The sequence below is a fragment of the Pavona decussata genome, unplaced genomic scaffold (genome assembly GCF_977016875.1).
Source record: "Pavona decussata unplaced genomic scaffold, jaPavDecu1.1 SCAFFOLD_58, whole genome shotgun sequence".
Classification (NCBI taxonomy): Eukaryota; Metazoa; Cnidaria; class Anthozoa; order Scleractinia; family Agariciidae; genus Pavona; species Pavona decussata.
Window position 1 is genome coordinate 3673567 of NW_028145480.1, and position 21705 is coordinate 3695271.

The following is a 21705-nucleotide window of genomic DNA, read 5'->3' on the forward strand; positions in this document are numbered from 1 at the left end:
CCACGCATTTTTCAGAGATAACTAAGCTGCAATTTTGGGGAAATACCATACATTGTTTCGTATTTTAGCGCTTTTTACAATTATTGTTGCTTAATTTTTTATCTCTGAAAATGCGTGGTTACCCCAGACATTCCTTTTTGGATTCCAATAGCACCTGATAAGATCTGCTTTTTCCGCATGGTCATAAACCGCGTAAAATACTTCGGTATTAGTAGGCACCGTCCTTAGTTAAAACATAACATCACTCATCGTAGCGCAGTATGCAGCATGTTTGTCACATGAACCTAAATCCTCGTCAATTCTCTCGGGAAGGTTTCCACACACCTCGCCTTCATTCCCCTCCCTCTTCCCCGTTTCAATGTTGAGTTTCAATGATGCCTTTTCCAACACTTAACTGGGGATGGGTGAGAGGGCAGACAAAGAAAGGAGAAAAATTAAATTAAAATTCCTACAGCATCATTAGGAGAGTAAGCCAAAGGGGATTAAACGTTCCAACCTTCCCAAGAGAAATTGAAAACTAAGTAGTAGCGGGATTTTCTTTCTCAGAGTATGCCTGTGTCACCGATTTAAAATACCTCTGTCAATAAATAATTGTCCTCAACTTCTCAAAATTCGATAATTGTTTATTCCTTTTTCTTCCCCATAGCCTTTAACACTTTGTAGTAACACAACCTCTCCTTATACTCTCTTTGGTAAGCTTTCTTTATACTGTTATAGATATTTCACAAATTAAAGAAATTCAGGCCAAAGTCTCGTCAAAGAAACTTATAAACGTGTTAAATTGTTGAAGAAATTTACTCAGGCGAGGAGCCATTGTAAAATGTATGTCCCAAATTCTTGTCCGACGAGTTTGTCCTCTTCTGTAGCCGCACGCAGTTAGCCAAGCGTCAGCGACGATTGTGCTAAACGACCTCCTCTCCGTAAGATAAATGATCTTCTTATAAAGGGGTTGTCTTCGCTTTACGCGCAACTTTCACTCTCGACCGTAGATAGCTTTCTCCTATTGACAACTTGTAACGGGTTGAATGACGGCTCTTGACATGTGAACTGGGGAGAACAAGACGCAGTAAGTTAGTCATGACACGTCAAAACATCGAGCAATGCAAATTACGACCATGTCGGGATTGACTAGAAAGCGTGTAAAAATATCAAGCTTAAAGAGACTACGTCATCCCAGGCGCATGCGCACGTTATGAGAAGCACTTTGAAATAGCTTGCCCAACTTTTTCAAATACCGTCGGAGAGTTCATGAAGCTGTTTTCATCTGTCTGAATCGCGTTAATCTTTGGAATGTTAGCTTAAATTTTTTATTTACAAACGTTCTTTAGAAATTACAGAAGCTGTTTGTTGTGATATCTTTTAAGCTTTTGCAATGGCGAAAGCAAAAATCCCGCGACGAGTTGTATGCAAATTAGTCTCAACCGGACTCTACTGCTCATGGGCACCAGCTGACATAGTCCCTTTAAAAATCCAAACAAATTGCATGCTAATTCCTAAACAGTGCTAGGATAAGTACAAGTGAGGGGTATACATAAAAAAAAAAGATATTTACATCGTAACATTATCCTCAAAATCAAGGCGTTGACGCAAAGAGGACAACAACATTCAGGGTTACAATGCTATTCAGGGCGCTTGAGGGGTAGAAGTTTCATCCACGCAGCAGCGTAGCTGCCCCCTAAATCCTTGCAACCTAAGATTGTAATTTTGTTTTGAGTGTTTCATTTGTATAAGGGGTTTGAACGCCGAACAAACCATTCGAGTCAAAACATGGCACTTCACTGAACAGACTCCGTCTTGTCACACACTGCGATCAATAGGGAGCTTAAGCATCGACGACGAATGACAGGACGACGACGGCCGGAAGTAAATTCGCGATGCTTTGAATGAACTGCGCATGTCAGTCTCAGTCAAGCCGTCGTTGGCGTACGTCGACGACTGAATTTTGAGTGAGTTGGCGTTCTCTCGAAAACGTAAGTAATTTAACCTGTTTAAAGTCGCGAAAACTCGGTGTATACTCTGCCTTTATTTTGTATGGATTATTTGATTCGTTATTGGTTGATAAAGCCTGTTTTTATCGGATTTTGTTATTTATAACTTATTCTGTGAACGCGCCACTTACGAGTGTATTTTCCCAGGAAAATCCATCATGGCTTTTTCGCAAGACACTTCGAAGAAAGGGCAAGTATCTGGGCTTTGCAGATGTTATTCTTCGGTAGTTTGCCACTAACTTACATCAGCTATTAGTGAAGTAAATTGTTGTTTAAGGTTGCTAAAAATTTGGCCCTAAAGTTCTATTTTTCTATTATCGAACAGGAACAAATATTTTCAGTGGTCAACGGAGCACGATGTCATCACGTGTCGTGAAGTTCTTGTCTCGGATCTGTTTAATTTCAAACCGAGGAGCCCAGAAAGGGGAAAGGTTTGGGAAGCTATTGCCCAGCGGCTGAGTGCCATTGACCAGCCAAAGTTCAGAGTCTCTGCCAGAGCTGTCCGTGACAGGTACTCTCTCTTGACTGCAAAACAAGCCCAAAAATTACAGGACGAGGAGAAAGCGTCAGGAATTCATGTGGAAATATCAGAACTGGATAGTTTGCTCGAAGATACAGTAATATGAATTCTTCATCATCAATCGCACCATCACTTGGCATCAGGAGAAGAAGAGTCCGCATATCTCTAAACGACATATTCGAACAAGAGGTTTAAGGCCGTCGTCGTTTGGGGCTTTTGCTTAAGTTTTTATTTTTCCCGCCGAGAACGAAACCCGCTACCCAGACATGACGTCATACTTCCGTCGTCGTCGTCGTCTCACTCGTCGTCGATGCTTAAGCTCCCTAATACCGGAAAATACGTCAACGAATGGCATAACAACCTACTGAGCAACAGCTGTTTCGATATGCAAATACAAGTCTCCGAATACAACTTACGCGATACCGAAGGCGCAATGCGAGATGGAGTGTTTTCGAATTTCAAGGACGGCCGTGCAATCTTGAGAATTTCTTGCCAGAATGCACACAAGATGCTACTTGTTTTGTCCCTAGTCACCACAACATACGTATGCATCGTGTGCCTTGTCAAGTGGAACACGGCTGAAAGCACATCGGATTTGGCGGGACAATCGCCATCGTTTGGCAAGCGATGGCGCTTTAACTAGGCATATATTCAACTCTTCGTTCATCAATTATTTTTAAAAGCTGTCTTGCTGATCATCATATCTTTCTGCGGAATGGAGTGGAATATCTTTCACCAAACCGCTGCCTTGGCAGAGACACGAGGTAAGACTATAAAACTAAAAACATATGAAAAAGTTTAAGACTCCCGACTAATTTTTTTCTACTACGGTGGTCCTAGATGTTTGGAAAGTGTTACAAGAAAGATTTGTGGCACAAGAGAAACTGTCTTGATGAGTCAACAAATTCTCCCAACTAGATCTATAAGAATTCCATGGGGAACAGTAAGGAGAATATGTATGTTGAGATTGAGACTGAAAAGGTCGAAATCTTGGCGAAATAAGAGACGCCCGTTTCATGCAAGATTTTGCGTGGAAGACGATTTTGAACTGTAAATTGATACAAATTTAGCCTTGAAACTGAGAGAGTAAGAGATCAGTTTTGATCCTGTTAATATAAGTGTTCTATTTTAAATTTCAATGTTTTCTTTCTTTCTGGGAAATAATATGGAAATGACATTTCGTCGAAACACTTCCCCATAGCAACAAGGTATTATACCTGCAGAGTGTCTTAGTTGCAGCCAATGAGGTGAAACATAAATGTCAACATAAAGGTTTACCATATGTAAGGGTAGTCGAACAAGTTTATCGATAGAATAACGAGTTTTATTGAAGTCTGCTACTTCAGAAGTTACGATTGAAGAAAAGAAGTTTCGTGGAACAATCCCTTAACGTCTATTTATCTTCTTCGAAAATAACCTGAAGTAGCCTTTTTAGTACCAACAGTGACCAGCATCTTAATTCTCTTTAACATGCATCGTTAACTTATTTTCAGCCAATGAGGTGACACATTAATATCAACATCAATGTTCAAAATTTGCAACTGGGGTAGTCGAACAAGTTTATCACTAGAATAACGAGTTTTATTTAAATCTGCTACTTCAGAAGTTGCGGTGGTTCCGATCAGCCTTTATCACTGCAAATAGCGAGCAAAAACGCAAAAGAAAACAGAGAACAGAGCGATACAATAAGAGTTGATATATAGGCTTGCAAACAGTTGTTCTACACAATCAGGTAAATATCGATCAGTATTGCACACTATTTTTAGCCCTTTAAAACAGCATTAACCACTAAATCCAACTATTTAGATCACGTTTACTAGATTATTTCCATTTTAAATCACACACAAAAAAGCCACGAAATTGTGCAAACGAAACTTATGATATGGCATCAAAATAACAAAACCGATCGAAGAAAAGAGATTCCAATTGTGGCATTAACTCTTTGAAGATTGAGGGCAAGTGGTCTGGGGCGAGTTGTCTGACGATAACCAAGAAAGAGTAAACCTTCAAACTGACCTTGTTTCTTGATTCAGTTTGCAGCAGTCTTTTAGAGCATGGACAGAGAAATCGTAAGTAGTGAACTGATTACACCATCATGATGGATCCTACTTTCATTATTTCTTTTAAAACCAAGTAAAAACCGAAGGCCTTTCTCGTTGTACATTTACGTAACGAAATGCAAACTCCACCCGATCTCCAATGATTTTCACGTAAAAAAGATGAAGTCTGTGGTAAAAATCGAACTATGAAATATAAAACTCGAAACCTAAACTTCTATGCCAAATGTTTGCACACTTTTAAGAGCTTTTCAACAGACTTTGGTTTGTCATCACCAATACATTTACTCAAATAAACGTCCACTTCAGAAAACTTTACGTGCGGGACAACCGCTTTCGGTTTAATATATACCTGTGAAATAATCTGCGAAACACGATTCCCATTACACCGCCTGACACTGCAGTTTCAAAGCACTAAGAAGTAGATTTTCCGTGGCAATCAAACAAGTATGACTCGAAGAAAAATCGCTATACAGTAAACTGAGATCCTTGTTTTAACCCCCTCTATTGTTTTAACATTAAGAAGAGATAATTATAGAATTAATTGAAACAACTGAAGAAACCAGGAGTGAATACAATTAAAACTATCGATCATGGGGTTTTGTTAAACTTACAAACTTATAAACTGCTAAATAAGACAGTTGAATTATTTCACAACATTATAACACTTGTAAGCAGAGTACATAATTGGAACATCCTATTCATCCAAAAACATAGAAGAGCAATGTTTATATCCTCTCTTAACACAAGCCACATTCCATCCAAAAAATCATGAGCAGACATAATTAAGACAATAATCCAATCGACATATTGTTATTATTCTACTGCTACAGTAACATGTTTTTCTTTTTCAATCTAGGATAATTTGCAGCATCAACAAAATCGGTAAGTTTTACTACATCTATCCCTGCAATTCTCCATAATACACATTCTTTGGAACTGTTAAATTGTTTGTTTTCTTTTGTTGTTATTATTTATTTACTTTTTTAGGGGGGGGGGGGGGTAAATTCTCTTAGCAATCAGAGAAATAATCATTTTGCTCCCTCTGATAATTTATGGTATGAAATTGACCTATCTGGCAGAACACGAACAACAAAAATTTAGTTCATCGTTACAATACTCCTAGCATTATACAAGTACATGTACACCGGCTGGGTAGTCGTAGATCTTGGAGCATCAACCATATAAATAAAAATCTTTGAAATTACATGAAAAACGCCACAGCCCAGTTAGTTGGGTTACTGGCTTTACATTGCTAATATTTTTATGCAACTGTATGAACAGGGCAAGCCCAGCCTACAATGCCAACATTTCTTACCTCCAATTTAACTTGAGGAAAACAGCCTCCAGTGAATTAATGCTTCTCTTTTTAAGTAACACAGAGTACTGTACCACTGGCTTATCATACCGCTAGATGAATCTGAAAAACAATGCACCATGATAAAATCAGCCAGATACACAAAACTTAAAACACCTGGGCCTGGCTGTTTGAAAGCCGATTAACGCTAATCCCCGATTAACCGAGGTTTCCAGCTCGCTCATTAAAAAAACTCGGGGACAGATCAGTAATTAAACTCAAATCAAAGTTCTCGTTGTTCTAGGATTAGCTTAATTGGGCTCTGAACAACTGGGCCCTGATGTACTACTCTACATGCTGGACAACTTACAAATTTACCTAATGATGGACTTGCTATGCACGTGACGTCATATGGGGCTGAAAACTGTCTCAGAAAAGCAAACTGAGGCAGCCCAGGGCACTTAATTGTCACCATGTGTGTCCCTGTCCTAATTTTGTTATTGCGGGGACATTATTTTCATGACATTTAACAATTGCATATGAGTTAGTACTATTGGGTACGTTCAGTGTAAAGATGAAAAGAGAAAGTTTGTCATGAGCATGGCACTACAATGAAAAAATTTCCTCCTGAGGGTGGTTAAACATATTTTATTACCGAGATGCAAATCCTGGAGTTCATTAGCATTATTATATGGCCAAGGCTAGTGGCTGATAAAACGTGTGCTCTGATTGGCTAAGAGCAAGATCAGAGCAGGGCATTACGCACCCGTAATGCCCACAGGTCGATCACAGATTATGCAAATTAGGGTTAGGCTTGAATTGAAATGTTTTCTTTCTTATAAACAATTAGAAAGCCATATAATATATAACTTAATAACCTTGACCGTTTGGTCATTATGGGAAAATCTCAAACCTCGGCCTAGCCGTAATGACCTCACTATAGCATGGTCAATATGGCAAGGTCTCAGTTTGAGATTTTTCTGTAATGACTTCACTCACGGTTATTAGATAGTTAATATAGAGTATATGCATTAAGTTTACCTGTACTCACTCTTTGACTTTCTTCTTTTTTTTTTAAGTGCCACTTTACAACTCCAGGAGTTCATTCCAAGTAGTCTAGAGGTAAGAATAAATAGTCATAATTATGGTTTGTGCACCCACCCAGAATTTCGTTTGTCAGTACCCACTTAATTGTCTGACATGTATAACTGCCTTGTCTGAAGGGCACAATATGAGGTTTAGTGGCTAGTTTTTAAAGCACCACCCCCTAGGCAAAACTATAAACATACTTAACCTGGCATCAGCACTGTCATAGTGTCAAAAAATTCCTAAATCAATATTTTTTACAATAACTGTCATTATACAGTAACCCACCCATCAATTTTTGCGTGATTTTATTGGCTACTTTACGTCAAGTGGTGCAAATTCACAGGGCGGTTATCACGCAATAACCCCCGCCTGCGTCGATATTTGCCCTCCTATTATTTCCATTGAAAAGAAACAAAGCCAGCGGAAAAAAGCCAACTCAAGAGTTTCACCTTTTCATCTTTATTATTTTACATGGAAGAAAAACAAACTCATTTTGTAGATGTCCAGTCATGTTTACAGCAAAAAGCTGGTCGCAAATGCTGTTCCGGAAAGTACAAAAATGTCAACAAAACATGCTGTCAACGTCTTTGAAGGTGTAGAAAGTTACGAGTAGACTTTCAGATTTAGTCCTTAGCAAACTGAGTCAGTTTGTCAAGTTTTGGTCCAATCACAGTAAAAATAAAGTTCTTGTAAACCAATCAAATGTACTTGTTTACGTCAATTGCGCGCATCCGCCATCAGATCAGCACTGGCTCTTTTACGAGCGGTTTTCACGCGATATAAAAATTAATGTGAGGGTTATAAAATAAATAAACCCCTTTCTGGCTTGCTGCTATGTTGGCTGATAATGTCCTTGGCTGAGAGATTGTCCTCAAAATTTCACATTTGCCTTTGAAGCTTCGCTTCTCAGCCAAATATTCATTTTTCGGACAATCTCTCAGCCGCGGACATTATCATCCGACATACCAGCCGCCTGAAGGGGTTTATTTACTAAATGTTCCTGCATGCGGTTGCTGATTGGCTTGTAGCTATTGTCTATAAAAGTACAGGTAATAAAAATGACAACGGAAAATAGAGTCAATTCCGCTTGTACTTTTTCCATGCTACTGTAAAAAACAAATCAACAGCAGATTTCAATGATCTATACTCTTAAGTCCAGACCATAAAATGACGCCATAAAATGTTCAAAACTTGGCACTGAAACCACTAGCCTATGGCTCGTGGTTCCAAGTAAGTTTTGCACATTTTATGACTTCCTTTTATCGTCTACAAGAGTGTAGACCATAGAAAACTGCAATCGATTTGTTAATTATTATTTAAGTGAAGCAATTTCATTCATGTGAGCCCCCTTCATAAAGAGTCTAAATCACTATGGTTCCCTGAAGCTTGCCTCTGTCTACATGTATGTCTATCATCGGGGTGTGCACACAAAAGACTCCACACAGGAAGAGAGACAGAGGGTGCCCATCCCTCCTAATAACCTGCCATCCTTTAAACAAGATGCAATGTTGAGAATAGGCCATTTCCGAGTTGCTGTGAACCTCACTATGAAAGCGAGGCTAAGTGCAAAACTCTCATATGAAAATTAGTTTTGTTTACATATGAATAAAAACTAATTTTCATAATAAAAAATTTTGCACTTAGCCTCGCTTGCATAATGAGGTTCAAAGACTCAAAACATTGCTGAAAGGCTCATGTTTTTTTTGTATGTACAAGTTTTGACTGCAAACTTTACTGGTCAGATTATCAGAAATTTTTGTGACTTGAACTTTCCTTTGACGAACACATATCTTTTCAAGATGACACAATATACATGTAAATTATTATCCTCAGGGTACATTACTTTAGCGATTCAGAAACACAACAGATTAGGTCCATGGGTCCTTCCAATCAAATCAGAATGTTTTCATTCTCTCAGAGAAATGTGGAAAACAATAACTGCAAGGGGTGATCAGCCAGGCAGGCACCAGCCCCCCTCTACCTCCCCTTGTTCAAACCTCTCATTCAAGCATCCTGACTAAATCTGGCTGTATAATTAAAGAGGTGCAAAGTGTACCTGTAGAGGGCGATTTACACGGTGTGACTTTGTCGCATGCGACAAGCTTACGACAGGCCTACCACACGAATTGTTTTGTGTAAATCAAGCCTACAACTCGCTTACGACTGTCGTGTACATCACAAAAAATGTTGTAGGATTTTAAAACATGTGCATAGCAATACCAGTAGCAAAAATAACATTGAAAACTGACTAAAGAACAGAAAAACCTTAAAATGCCCGTACTTATAAGTGAAAGCCTAAATGCAGTCGATATAATTTATGATAAAGGAAATATTGTATATCAGTATAGTTATAAGGGAGAGCTTTTTTGACACCTTTGTAGGACGCTGAAGATGCAGGCCATAGAGCTGAATTACAAAGGTAAACATTATTATTGAAGTTCATCACCAATTTGATCCAGAAAGTGTAAAATGTAGGATAAGCACTCCATCCAAAAAAAAAAAACAAATGAAGCAGCCAGTGCCAACCACAGGCTTGTTTATCAGCCAATATTCAGGGAAATGAACCAAGTTTATTCCACAAACAGGAGCTGGATGCATGCAATTTGCACGTTAATTTCAACCAATCATACCCAATTAGAAATCTGCTTGCTTCATGAGTTATTCAGTACATAATTCATGTGAAAAGACTCAAGATGCATGCCAAGCAAACATACTTAACAGGGCCTAGTTGTTCAAAACCCGATTAAACTACGTAAATATCCTGGGTTAATCTAAACTTTGATTGAAGTTTGATTACTTATAATAATTAATTAATCAAGATTCTTCCAAACAACTTTTGTCCCTCACACTGTACATGTAGTTCTGGTCTACAACAGACATTCTTTACCTTTTGGCTTTATTAATATTAGCTTTTTTAATGGGCAAGATGACAAACTTGGTTATTCAGGGATCACTGTCAATTGGCTTTCAAAGAACCACGATCAGGCCAACATGTGAAAGACATCCAGCATACTGCTAGGAGTTAGTTCTAAGCACTTGCTGCTTTGATGAAGAGAGAAAGTTTTTCTCATGAGCATGGTACAATAATGAAAAACATTGCCATTTGATGCTAGTAAAAAACCATTGCTTTTTAAAATGCAAATCCTGAATCTTTTATGAGAACTGCGTTTAGATTCTGCAAGAGGAGAAGGAAGAGGACAAGTTTGGAATTAATTTACACATACTTACTTTGACTCATGTCTTGTGTCCTTCACAGAACTGCTCTACAGAACTTTATTCCAAGAAGCCTAGGGGTAAGAATACATACAGTAGTCAATATGATTTGCCAATTATAATTCATAACCTGTTTGAATTATCCTACAAAATCAAATAAAAATGCTAATACTACCACTATCATTTTTTCTTTTTTTTTTTGGAAGGAGTAGTTTTACATCCTGAGCAGTTAATATTAATGAAAACAATGAAGTCCCTCAGAATCCTGGTCAATTGTTTTATTTTAGACAGACATTAACTTTAATTTAAATTACAGGGATGTCTCTAGACCAGCCAAATTTTTTTTTTTTTTTTTGATAAACAAAGGTTAATTTGCATATTTATGATTGTAACTACAGCTGTATACAAATTCATGAAAGGACTGTCAAATCAATGCTTGTAATAGTTATCATTCAATGTCAAAGACATTTCTGTCATACTAAAAACTAATAAAAAAAAAGGCTAACAATACCAGTTACAATTTTTTTGGAAGGAGTAGTTAATGAAACAATCAAGTCTCTCAGAAGACTTGGCTTGCAATTGTTCCTCTCTTGAAATTCATGGGACGAGTTGTGTAACACCAAAAGCATGAAATTGCAAGGCTCAAATTAGTATTAAAAACACAGATCCTTGTGTGCTGGGGTGGGACAAGCAAAAACCAGCATTACTGTATGCTTTCAACACAACAAATTACATGTAATTAAGGCTCCAAAAAGGAGGAGAGACAGAAGGTACTGCCTGCTCACATTATTATACAAGCTGTAACAAAACAAAGCAAACTGTACAAACTCTCCACTTCCTGGAAAGACCCCCTACCCACAAGGATGTTCCATTTTTTGTGGTATTTCTTTTGATATTTCCCTGTTTTCATTAAACTCTAACTATACTGTGAGTTTCATTCAAGACTTATAATTTAAATTACTGGGATGTGTCCAAAATGGACAGAAAAAAAAAAAGACAATTGGATTGAAAAAGGTTGACATTTGCCCATTTATGTTTCTGGGCAAATTTGAAATGAGATGAAATGCATAAAAAGGACTGCAAATCAATGTTTTTAATAGTGATCATTCAATTTTAGCTGTATTTCAGTTGATCAATACTTCTCATTTTCAATCAAAATACCTAAAAGGAAATAAAATTTATAATAATATTATAATTTTTAATTGACAGTGCAGGTATCATGGATGCCTGCACACAAGATGGAGCAATATTTTGCACTAATTAACAACTGCATTAAGCTGAGTGGAAGAAGGGTGCCCGGGAAGTCCCAGGGGCCTCCACTGTGACCAGCCGGCCCCTAGACAGTAATACGCTCCCATGGCTGGCACCACAAAAACACTTCGAACCGCCACGCTTAAACGCCACTACAAAGCAGTGCTCAGCGCATGCGCTACCTACCAAGAGCCACTGACCACCCAATGAATGCCAGCTTTTCTTTGTTGTTAACTTAGCTAAATTGCATTTAAATGCATAAATCACTGCCAGTTTATTTTTGTTTGCAATAAATTTTCACAATAAATTACTGTTTTTCTCTGTGGAAACTTGATTCACCATTAAACTCAACTCCCCCTCTTGAATTTCTGTGCTTGCATTGCCTTTTTTAGGCCCAGAAATCCTCTGTTAGCATGATCTGTTACTGCTGTTTTCCCACTGAAACAGCTGATTTAACCACACAAAATAATGGTAAACACTTTAATGTTTGTTTATACTCTATTGCAGAGTACCGATGATACACCCAGCAACGATCAAAGGTAACAAACAAAGTTCAGCATGATGATTCAATAGTGCAAATCAATGATAGCGCTTTCTATAAGCAGATTTCAAATAAAAATTTGAGCTTTAATATGTATTGATAATCTTGTGTTACATGTATATTCAAAGCAGTTTGTACAGTTCTAATGGCATCACATTCTCTATGTATGATGCAAATACTGTCTATGGACCTGGAAATATCTATTTGTCCATTCATGTAAGATGGAATTTGAAAGAAAAAGAAACTGGTCCAGACAAAATGTTGTAATGTGTCTACAAGAGATGTTCAAATTAATCCTGAATAATAGATGAACACACAAAACAAACGTGACTAATATTATTTTGTTGCCTCAGTACTCACCCCACCCCCCCCCAAAAAAAAAGGAAACTAGCAGGAGGGGGTGGGGAGCTTACTTAAAAGAAAAAGAAACTGGTCTAGACAAAAGGTTGTGATGCATCTACAGAAGACATTTAAATTAATCCTGAATGATAGATGAGCACACAAATAAACCAACATGACCTAATCTTGTGTTACATGTATATTCAAAGCAGTTTCTACAGTTCTAACCAACATGACCTTAGCCTGGAGGTGTTGGGCTCTTTGTTAACGAAACTCTTAATTACTCAGCGCTAGAAAAGGTCTCAACCGAATCATTCCAAGCATTGTGGATTGAAATTTCCTTTGTTAATCAGAAAAACGTTATTTGTGGAATCATGTACCGTCAACATAATTCCCCCGAGAGTTTTCTAAAAATTATATATGGAAGAAGCAACTGTAAAATTTTCTTCGACAGGAAAGAGCTAATGTCTTTTAGGTGATTTTACTATATGCCTACAAAAATTTGAAACTTGTAATTATAGTCACGATTTCTTATTGACTCTTCAAAGTTGTTATCTCCTTCCAACTATTGACAAACCAACACGCATTCATGCCAATTCAGCAAGTTTAATTGATAACATTTTAACATTTAAATCCTTTAATAAAATTGTAAATAAGCATGCACCGATTAAAACCCTTTCTCAACGTAGGATGAAACAGTTTTCAAAGCCATGGATTACGAAGGGGATAAGAGCTTCAATTAAAGTAAAAAACAGACTATACCAAATTGGGGATCTTGACAAGTATAAATACTATCGAAATAAAATATGTAGTCTCACACGGTTGAGTAAGAAACGATATTATTGCGATTTTTTCAACGAAAATTTAAACAATATGAAAAGGACGTGGCAAGGGATAAATGGATTACTAAACCGTCGCAAAAGAAACTCTAAAATAATTAACAAGTTAAAGGGTCCATATAATAGCAATATCGTCACCAATGTGGCCACACGTATACCTAATATTTTCAATAAACATTTTTCGACTGTGGGCAATAATTTAGCAAGTAAACTACCACCGGCCGAGCGTCCCTTTACTGATTACCTTAGAAAGTCCAAGTCCCCAGATTCTTCGTTTTTCTTCAAACCTGTTACTCCATGTGAAGTTAAATTTCAAATCCTATCTATACCGAAAAACAAATCACATGGCTTATACTCTTGTCCTACCCAACTTCTTAAATACTCGTGTGACATCATATCTCCAGTGCTCTCTGACATTCTCAATGCATCTGTCACCCTTGGGTCCTGTCCCACAAAACTTAAAATGTCCAAAATTATACCTATTTTTAATACAGATGACGAGACTGATGCTTCTAATTATAGACCAATTTCACTATTGTCAAATTTCAATAGAATTTTTGAAAAAATCATGTATAATAGAATGATTTTATAGAGAAACATAATTTATTACATTCGTCTCAATATGGTTTCCGTCAAGCTCACTCAACTCAGCATGCTATTCTCGATTTAGTGGAATCTATTCAAACCAATATGGACAGAAAACTTTTTTTTTTCTTGTGGAGTTTTAATTAATTTGAAAAAAGCCTTCAATACTGTTAATCATAACATATTACTCGATAAATTAAATTATTATGGTTTCTGCGGAATTATCAATCAATGGTTTTTCTCTTATTTATCAAATCGTACACGAACTACTGAAATTAACAGTTGCATATCTAGCAGACTAAATATAAATTGTGGTGTACCCCAAGGCTCCGTTCTGGGACCACTTCTCTTCCTGCTCTATATAAATGACATTCAAAAATGCTCGAATAAACTCCAATTCTTTCTTTTTGCAGATGACACTAATGTTCTTTTTGCTCACAAAGACTTAAAGTCGCTAGAACTTATACTAAATGAAGAATTACACAACTTATATACCTGGCTGACTTCTAACAAGCTTACTTTGAATATTAAAAAATCAAACTATGTTATTTTTTGCCCTCACCAGAAAAAGCTCAACTATCAACCTCAGATCTATATTTTTGACAATGAAAACAACAAAAAGGTTTCTCTTGAACATAAAAACTTCATTAAATATCTTGGATTGTTAATTGATGAAAATTTATCCTGGAAGACACATATTAATTCTGTTGCAACAAAAATAAGTAAGGCAATTGGGCTAATCACAAGGTTACGGCATATTGTTCCTACTTGCACTCTTTTGAATATTTATCAGTCTCTAATCGTACCTTACATAACTTATGGTCTCATTTCTTGGGGCGATGCATGTAAAACCTTCCTTGATCAAATTCTTGTTCTTCAAAAGCGCGCATTGCGGCTAATATATTTTGCTGAAACAAACGACCATGCCATACCTTTTTTTGTTAAAGCAAAAATATTACCAGTACAATTCTTGTATTATGAATCTGTTTGCAACCTCATGTTTGATATAAACGAAAACACTGCCCCAAGAAATATTTTGAATCTGTTTTCTCAAATTTCTAGTGTCCATTCCTATAAAACGCGCTCCTCTACCTCTGATCATTTTTATACTAAGGAATCTCGCATTAATGCCACACGAAATGCATTCTCGCGTGTTGGGGTCAAGATTTGGAACAGGATACCTGCAACTCTAAAAAAAAGTACAAAAAAATCTTTTAAAGCATCCCTAAAAGGAAAGTTATTTGATACACTTGAAACTGTAGACTCCTATATTGAGGTGGAAACGATAATTGACCAAATGAAAAACTAAAACTGATCATCCATGATATTCTCTTTGCCAGTATAATCTGATTCTCCTTTTCCCTTTTCATCTCTTTTCTATTGTAATATTAATGATAATAAAAAATTACATATAATTTACTTTAATTTTGACGTATAGCCTTATCTAAATCTGTTAAGTTAAGTTAAAGTTAAGTTTTCCGTCTGCCAGCATGTTTGTAATTTTCTGTTTGTAATAATTGAAGGTCTGAGAGCATAACCAACTTATGTTGAATTTTAGCCCGCCTTTCGATTTCGCTTGGATTTGTCCGAATTTTGGCTCTCCCTGGTTTTCAAAACATTTCGCGGTTTTACAATGGTGGACAAAACTCCTTGAGAAAACCAAACACGAACAGAACAAAAACCACTTGCTTACTTCTCCCTCCCACCCCCTCCCCCTATGCAATGACAACCGAACACAGACAGGCAAAAAACCACTCACTTACTGTTTCTCCCTTCATAATTCTACCACAGTTACCTCTCTGTCCCCCCCTCCCCCTTATGCAATGTTGATATGGGAAGTGATGCTTGCCAGGAAACTGTTCGTGACCCAAAAGACAACATTGAGTCAGGGGGAGGGGGAGGGGGAGGGGGATTTGGTAGTTTGCTAGTCTACAAGTGAACGCGCTTGGAAGGCAAATTTTTTGACAGGTTTTGTCCACGTCAGACTCGTTTTCCAAATTATCGGTAGCCTAAAAGTTTCCACTGTCCACGAGCCGTGTTTAGTCGCACCAGTTGTTGTTTCTATAAGTAACGTTTGAGATGATATCATGGTTTGCTTTTGCGGGTTGTAACAAGCCCAAAATAGATCAAAGCAGTCGGGATAAACAACTTGCGTATCGTACTTACTAGTTGGTTTCACTTTTGTTTGGTGAAGTTTGTAAACGCATGACATCTATGGATCTTTTGAAAAGTTATGAAATTGACGAATGTAGTTCACAGGAGCTGGTGGAAATGTTGTCCAAAGAATCCCTCCTTGGTAGTGATGACTGTGCCGTGGCGAATTTTTCAATTCGATTATCAAATCCCGCGGGAGCATCAGAGACAAATCCCGCCATGTGCAAGGTGTTTTGCAAGCCTTAGTTGTGGTTTGCCAGGCTTGAAATTCGGTATGTAACGATTAACTTGACAATAATAAAAGTACGATTAACATAGATTTTCAACGGTTAACACCGACTGCTCGTGAAAAGAATAGATAGTCAGTACCTTTTAACAGAACTGCCGTTAATCGTTGTTAATCGTTGAAATGGCTACATGTCTTCCTGTTAGTCGTGTAGAATGCTAGTATTTTGCGTTATCAAGAGTGATATGTCGACAAATGGGACAAAGCTGGATTTTACGCCAGGAAATGGACACATCTTCTCTTGGAGAATGTAACTGTTTACATTTCTGACATTCCTGTCACGTACGTAGTAGTTTGTAACAGAATCAAATAAAAGCGTGACAGCATTCTTTTTGTTGCTCCCACGAAAAAGACCGCTTTTTTATATTGAATACAAGTATTTAATACTCAGTGCATTGTCCTTTTGGTCACCCAGTGTCTATAATGTTACCGATATATCTTTACAAGATGGTAAAATTTCTCAATGGCATTAATACGAAACACAAAGCGGCGTGAAAAAATACTGGACAATGGTTTTCAATCGAATTGCAGTTCACATGCAAAAGTTTGGACAAATCCGAGCTACATCGAAAAACGGGCTGAAATTCGACATAAGTCGGTTATGCTCCCAGCCCTTCAATTATTAACTCACACAGCCCACCTCGATTAACTCTGCTATATGCGGGCTGTGTGTATTCCTGTAAAAGATATGAATATTTAATAAAGTTGTTGTTGTTGCCGTTAATATTATTTTGTTGCCTCGGTACTTGCCACCCACCCCCCCCCCCCCCAAAAAAAAAAAAAAAGAAAATAGCAGGAGCAGGGTGGAGAGCTTACTTGCGAGAAGGGGCTTCTTGGCCATAAGAGGGGATGCCTATTATTAGAAAACTAGAGCGAGGAATCGAGGTAAGCGCTCAACACAAGCCTTCGCGTCTGTTCGCGAAAGCGACGCCATCGAGCACATGGTTTTGAAATGCGAAGATATACTCCGCAGGTTACCTTTTTTGCATTTGATATCTCATCTAGTTCTTGAATATTGATCATGAATTCGTATCTGTTGGTAAAAAGCTCAATAATTTTTACTGAAAGCATCTTTTGAGCGATGCGATTCAAGCTATTTGCCCAAGCGAAATCGGACGCGTAATTAGATCCGCTGTTATGTTCCCATGGAGAATGCATTTCTCGACTGTGTTTTGATGCGAGTGCATGGGCAAAAAAAAAATCATAACTAATTTTTGATCTCTTCTTTTCCAGCCAAATTTTCAGGAAATGTTGCTGACATGAGAAGGATCATTTTCTTTTTCAATTTTTTTTTACAATTACATATCACTTTGAAAAAAAAATTTTTTTCCTCAGATTTTATCAAATTTTTTTGTTAATTAAGATTTTTTTTCAGAAAAAAGGTGGGTTTCTATGATAGGATTTATTTTTTTCTGAGAAGCCCATTTTATACACTTTAAAATGAGATATTGTAGGCCACATTGCTGTAAATGGTTGTCGAGATATAAAATAAACATTTGATGTGGAAAATTTCGCCCATTTTTGGCCTGAAGAAAATGAGTTAAATTGTAATTGTGCAAAGTGATTCTAAAGAAGGTCACTGTCGATGAAACTATTTTGCAGATTGTACTAAGAGTTTTCAAAGGATAAGTACAGTAACTGAATAATAACATGATCATTACAAAATGTTGTGATTAAGGTCACTATTTTCGCCTTCTCTGTTTAAATCTATTTCAATGCATTAAATGACAAGAGATTACAATATAATCAGCCTTGATTATGTCTTTTCTAGGATACAGAGTCTTGAAGACCTTGATTTTGACCTGTTTTTCCATCCTGATGAGCTCGTTACAAGTTCTGACTGACGTTCAATATGAGCTAACTAAAACTGTTCTCCTATAAACCAGCATGTAAATTATACATCTGCACTAGGACTATATTTTCATCTTTAAAAAAAAATTACACTACAACGACTACTAAAATAAAAATTTGTACATGTAGCTGATGTTTATGTATAGATGTAATGTCACCACTGACAACAATTTAATACAAAATATTAAATAGAATGTGAATCAAATTTGCCATTCTGTGTGATTTTGTTTGTTTTCCAAAACTGTGTCACTACCTATTGCCACTCAATACCTTCCCCACTCCCCCCTCATTCAGTACCCTACCCATCCACTACCCGGTGGATGTTGCCTGTCATGGGTGTCATCCCTGTTTTGACATGTGCATACTTAATGCAACATGCATAGGAAGTTCAGCCTTGGGGATAAGGTAAAGTTACATATACATCCACAGTCAGTTAAGGATGGTGCCCACTAATACAGAAGTATTTTTGCACAGTTTACGACTATGTGGGAAAGCAGATTTTAGTATGGGCTAGTTGAATCCAGAAAGAAAATTGGGGATAGCAGGGTATTTTTTTTAGAGATAACTAAGCAACAATAAATTATTCTAAAAAGCACTAAAATACAAAGCAATGTATAAAAAAAATTGAAGCATTATTATCTCTGAAAAACGCATGGCCACCCTCAATTTTCTTTTGGATACCAAGAGCACTTGCTAAGTTCTGCTTTCTCCGCACAGTTCTACTGTAAGCGGCACAAAAATTTCCCTGTATTTGTAGGCACCACCCATAGGAAACCCGACTATCTCAAGATGCGCAGTGCGTATGCGCAGTAACAAAAGTAAACACCGTCCTCAAAAGGAAAAAAACATGTCAAACAATGCAACTTGTGCTGGAGACAATCCAGAAGATGGATGTAACATAGTTAGCATTAGCAACCCTAAAAAATTATTTGCAGGACTTCATGTATGAACATGAGTTGTAAAAGAAAAAACAAGACTAAACATAATTATAAGTTGTTTTTTTTAAAAGTTACACTTGTAAGGTGGAGAGGCCCTTTAAGATGCTTGAAAGAAGACAGAAGATTTACAGGTTTTATAAACTGTGTATTATTTTCATGTAGTATTTGCAATACTGTAATTACTTGTTGTACTTAAAAATGTACTGTAAACTAATAGGCATGTGTTTTTCCAAGGACTCAAATTTTATAACCCCCTTCACAGCGAAATTGTCAACTCTAATTCAATTTGCTCTTTTAAGAAAGCCAATTAAAAACTATAAAATTAATAACACAGTCACACGATTTTATGATTTTACATTTTTATGTCCTTACACCATGTAACCAACTTAATTAATTATTTGTAGTCAACTTAGTTAAATTAGGAAGGCTGAATCCTCATACAATGTAAGTTTTCTAGTTTCTTTTTGGTCTCCTCGCCAAGTTTTTCTTTGTAACTTAATTTGAACTATTTTATTGTGTCTTCTTTGTAATTTCTTTGTGTGGTAAATAATTAAGTCCAGGCGTACATATACATGTACAGTCGGACCTCTATTAAGCGGCCACCCTCCATTAAGCGGCCACTTTCCAAAGTCCCGAATTATTATTTTGTCAGTAAAGTGCTGTATTCGATACCTCTATTCAACAGCCAACCTCTATTAAGCAGCCAGTTTTCAAAGTCCCCAGGGTGGCCGCTTAATAGAGGTCTGACTGTATCTATTTCCCACATAAAACTTGAATAAAATTCTGGTTAAAATGTAATTAAAGAAGCACTTAAAATTATTGATTATCAAGATCATAGGGTGTTTTGTAACTTTAAACTGTCTGATAAAAAAAATTGAGAAAATTAAATTATTGTCTTCTCTTTTGTGACAGTAGGTCAGTAATGGTAAAAAAAAGGTTCAGAAATGGAACTTCTACAAATCAAAAGTACAAAAATGTAGCAGGAGACAACTCAGTAATGGTGTAGACCAAGGTTGATGCCTTACAGGAGCCCAGTAGTGTGAAAGCCCAAGAAAATGCCCTGGGTGCCTAACATTTTTGCATCAGCACCTTTGGAACACTTCATATGTTGGGCTCCTACACTGTAACTTCTCGACTTTTGTCCTTGTGGGCTCCTAGAAATTTTTCTTTGGCAATAGCCTTACTGTAGACATACTCTTCCCTGATTGGGAGGATTGTATGTGTGGCTAGCAGTATGTTGCTGGTACACCAAGATTAGACCAATTACATGTCATTTGTGTAAACAACCAGCAATTTCTGTTGTGATTTTCACAGCAATCCACATGCAATTTCAACTGAAATCTTGTTGCAATGAGAGCAGCGAGGTCAAGTGTAGGGGTATCATTAAGATTTTGAACAAGGGGCAAAACCTTCTTGCACCTGCAGGACAGGATACATGTAGTTTACTTGGACTGTTCATTTAAGAAAAAAGCTGGTCAAGATGTGAAAAGCAGCCATGTTAACATCAAATTCATAACATTTATTAAATTTCAAGCTACGTGTACAGCGTATGTGTGATCTACTGATAAACATAAAAATGTCTTAAGGAAAATATTATAGAAGTCTTTATTAAATCAGTCACAACATACGTGTGACTTTACAGTCAATAACCAATCATATCCAGAGGGTGAGATCGGATGTCATTATATACAAAGGGCCTCTGGCTGCCGCCTCAGTCCATATGTGATCTCACCCCACCCTCCCAGACCAATATATACAAAGACCAGACCACAACACTGGGAACTGTGCGTTCCCTACTCTTTACGAACAGTGAGTGGGTTCTTTAACGAATTATTATGAACAAGGGTTGTGAGATGGGACCTACGGTTTATTGTCCTTATCCGAGAAGACTAGAAAGTCTGGTCATTTGATTACAAAGGCAGCACTTTCTCCTCGGTTATTTAAAGACCCTGAGTGGTGGTCCGGCCGGGTTTTGAACCCACGACCTTGCGCGCGGCAGTCTGGTACTCTACCAACTAAGCTAACCGGTCAGTGGTTAACAAAAAACCCCAAGTATAATCATGTCAATGAACTAACCTAGTAGTAGATTGCTGCTCCATCTGTCCTGTTCAATTCAGATCAATACTAATTGCTTGGTAAGCTACCATCTTTCATGCGTAGTTCTATGATGCCTCCACAAAACCACTAAAAAACAAAAACAGATCACAGTAAACAAAATTACAGTTGAATCTTTCCTGGACTGCAACCACTGGGCTTTAGAGATAGATACTGCAGTGAGCAAATGTAACAATGTACACATGTACATGTACATTACATGAACCTGTCATTACATGTACAGATGTACAGGGTTGTGTGAAGTCCGAGCAAATATTATTATTATTATTATTATTATTATTATTATTATTATTATTATTATTATTATTATTATTATTATTATTATTATTGTCACATAATTTGTCACAACAGTATTGTGTAATATACAGTATACATGTAGATATAAGAGTGGGTGCCTGGATGACCTTATTAATTTTATAACAAGCCATCACAGTCAAGTTAATCTAAGATATTACCAGACTGCCACAAAAAATAAAAAGATGTCACACTAAAGAAAAGGTAACAAAAACAGGGTCACTTTAAACTAGGGGTGACTGGGGAGGTTAGAGATGACAAGATAGAGTTTAATTAGTATTAAGTTAATTAATTAACTTGGGGAAATGTGGCAGTTCTGATAGGAAAAAAATATGTGAAATTCTTAAA

General features: G+C 37.0%; 3 long non-coding RNA genes across 5 annotated transcripts in view; 1 reads left to right on the forward strand and 2 right to left on the reverse strand.

Moving 5' to 3' along the window:
- Positions 1-21705, reverse strand: part of LOC146479723 (uncharacterized) — a 199417-nt gene that overhangs the window by 156649 nt on the left and 21063 nt on the right. The gene's annotated exons all lie outside the window — the stretch shown is intronic.
- The window catches only part of LOC146479738 (uncharacterized), a 40356-nt gene continuing 19560 nt past the window's right edge, over positions 910-21705 (reverse strand). The window contains exons 2-5 of the long non-coding RNA XR_014864895.1: positions 21025-21132; positions 6914-6978; positions 5884-5985; positions 910-1047 (exon numbers count right to left, since the gene is read on the reverse strand). This is a non-coding gene — a long non-coding RNA (uncharacterized LOC146479738). The remainder of the gene's footprint in view (positions 1048-5883; positions 5986-6913; positions 6979-21024; positions 21133-21705) is intronic.
- LOC146479739 (uncharacterized) lies at positions 1045-18663 on the forward strand. The gene is made up of 6 exons (XR_014864894.1): positions 1045-3272; positions 4542-4577; positions 5425-5450; positions 6942-6984; positions 9333-9370; positions 17931-18663. It is a non-coding gene; the product is annotated as an uncharacterized LOC146479739 (long non-coding RNA).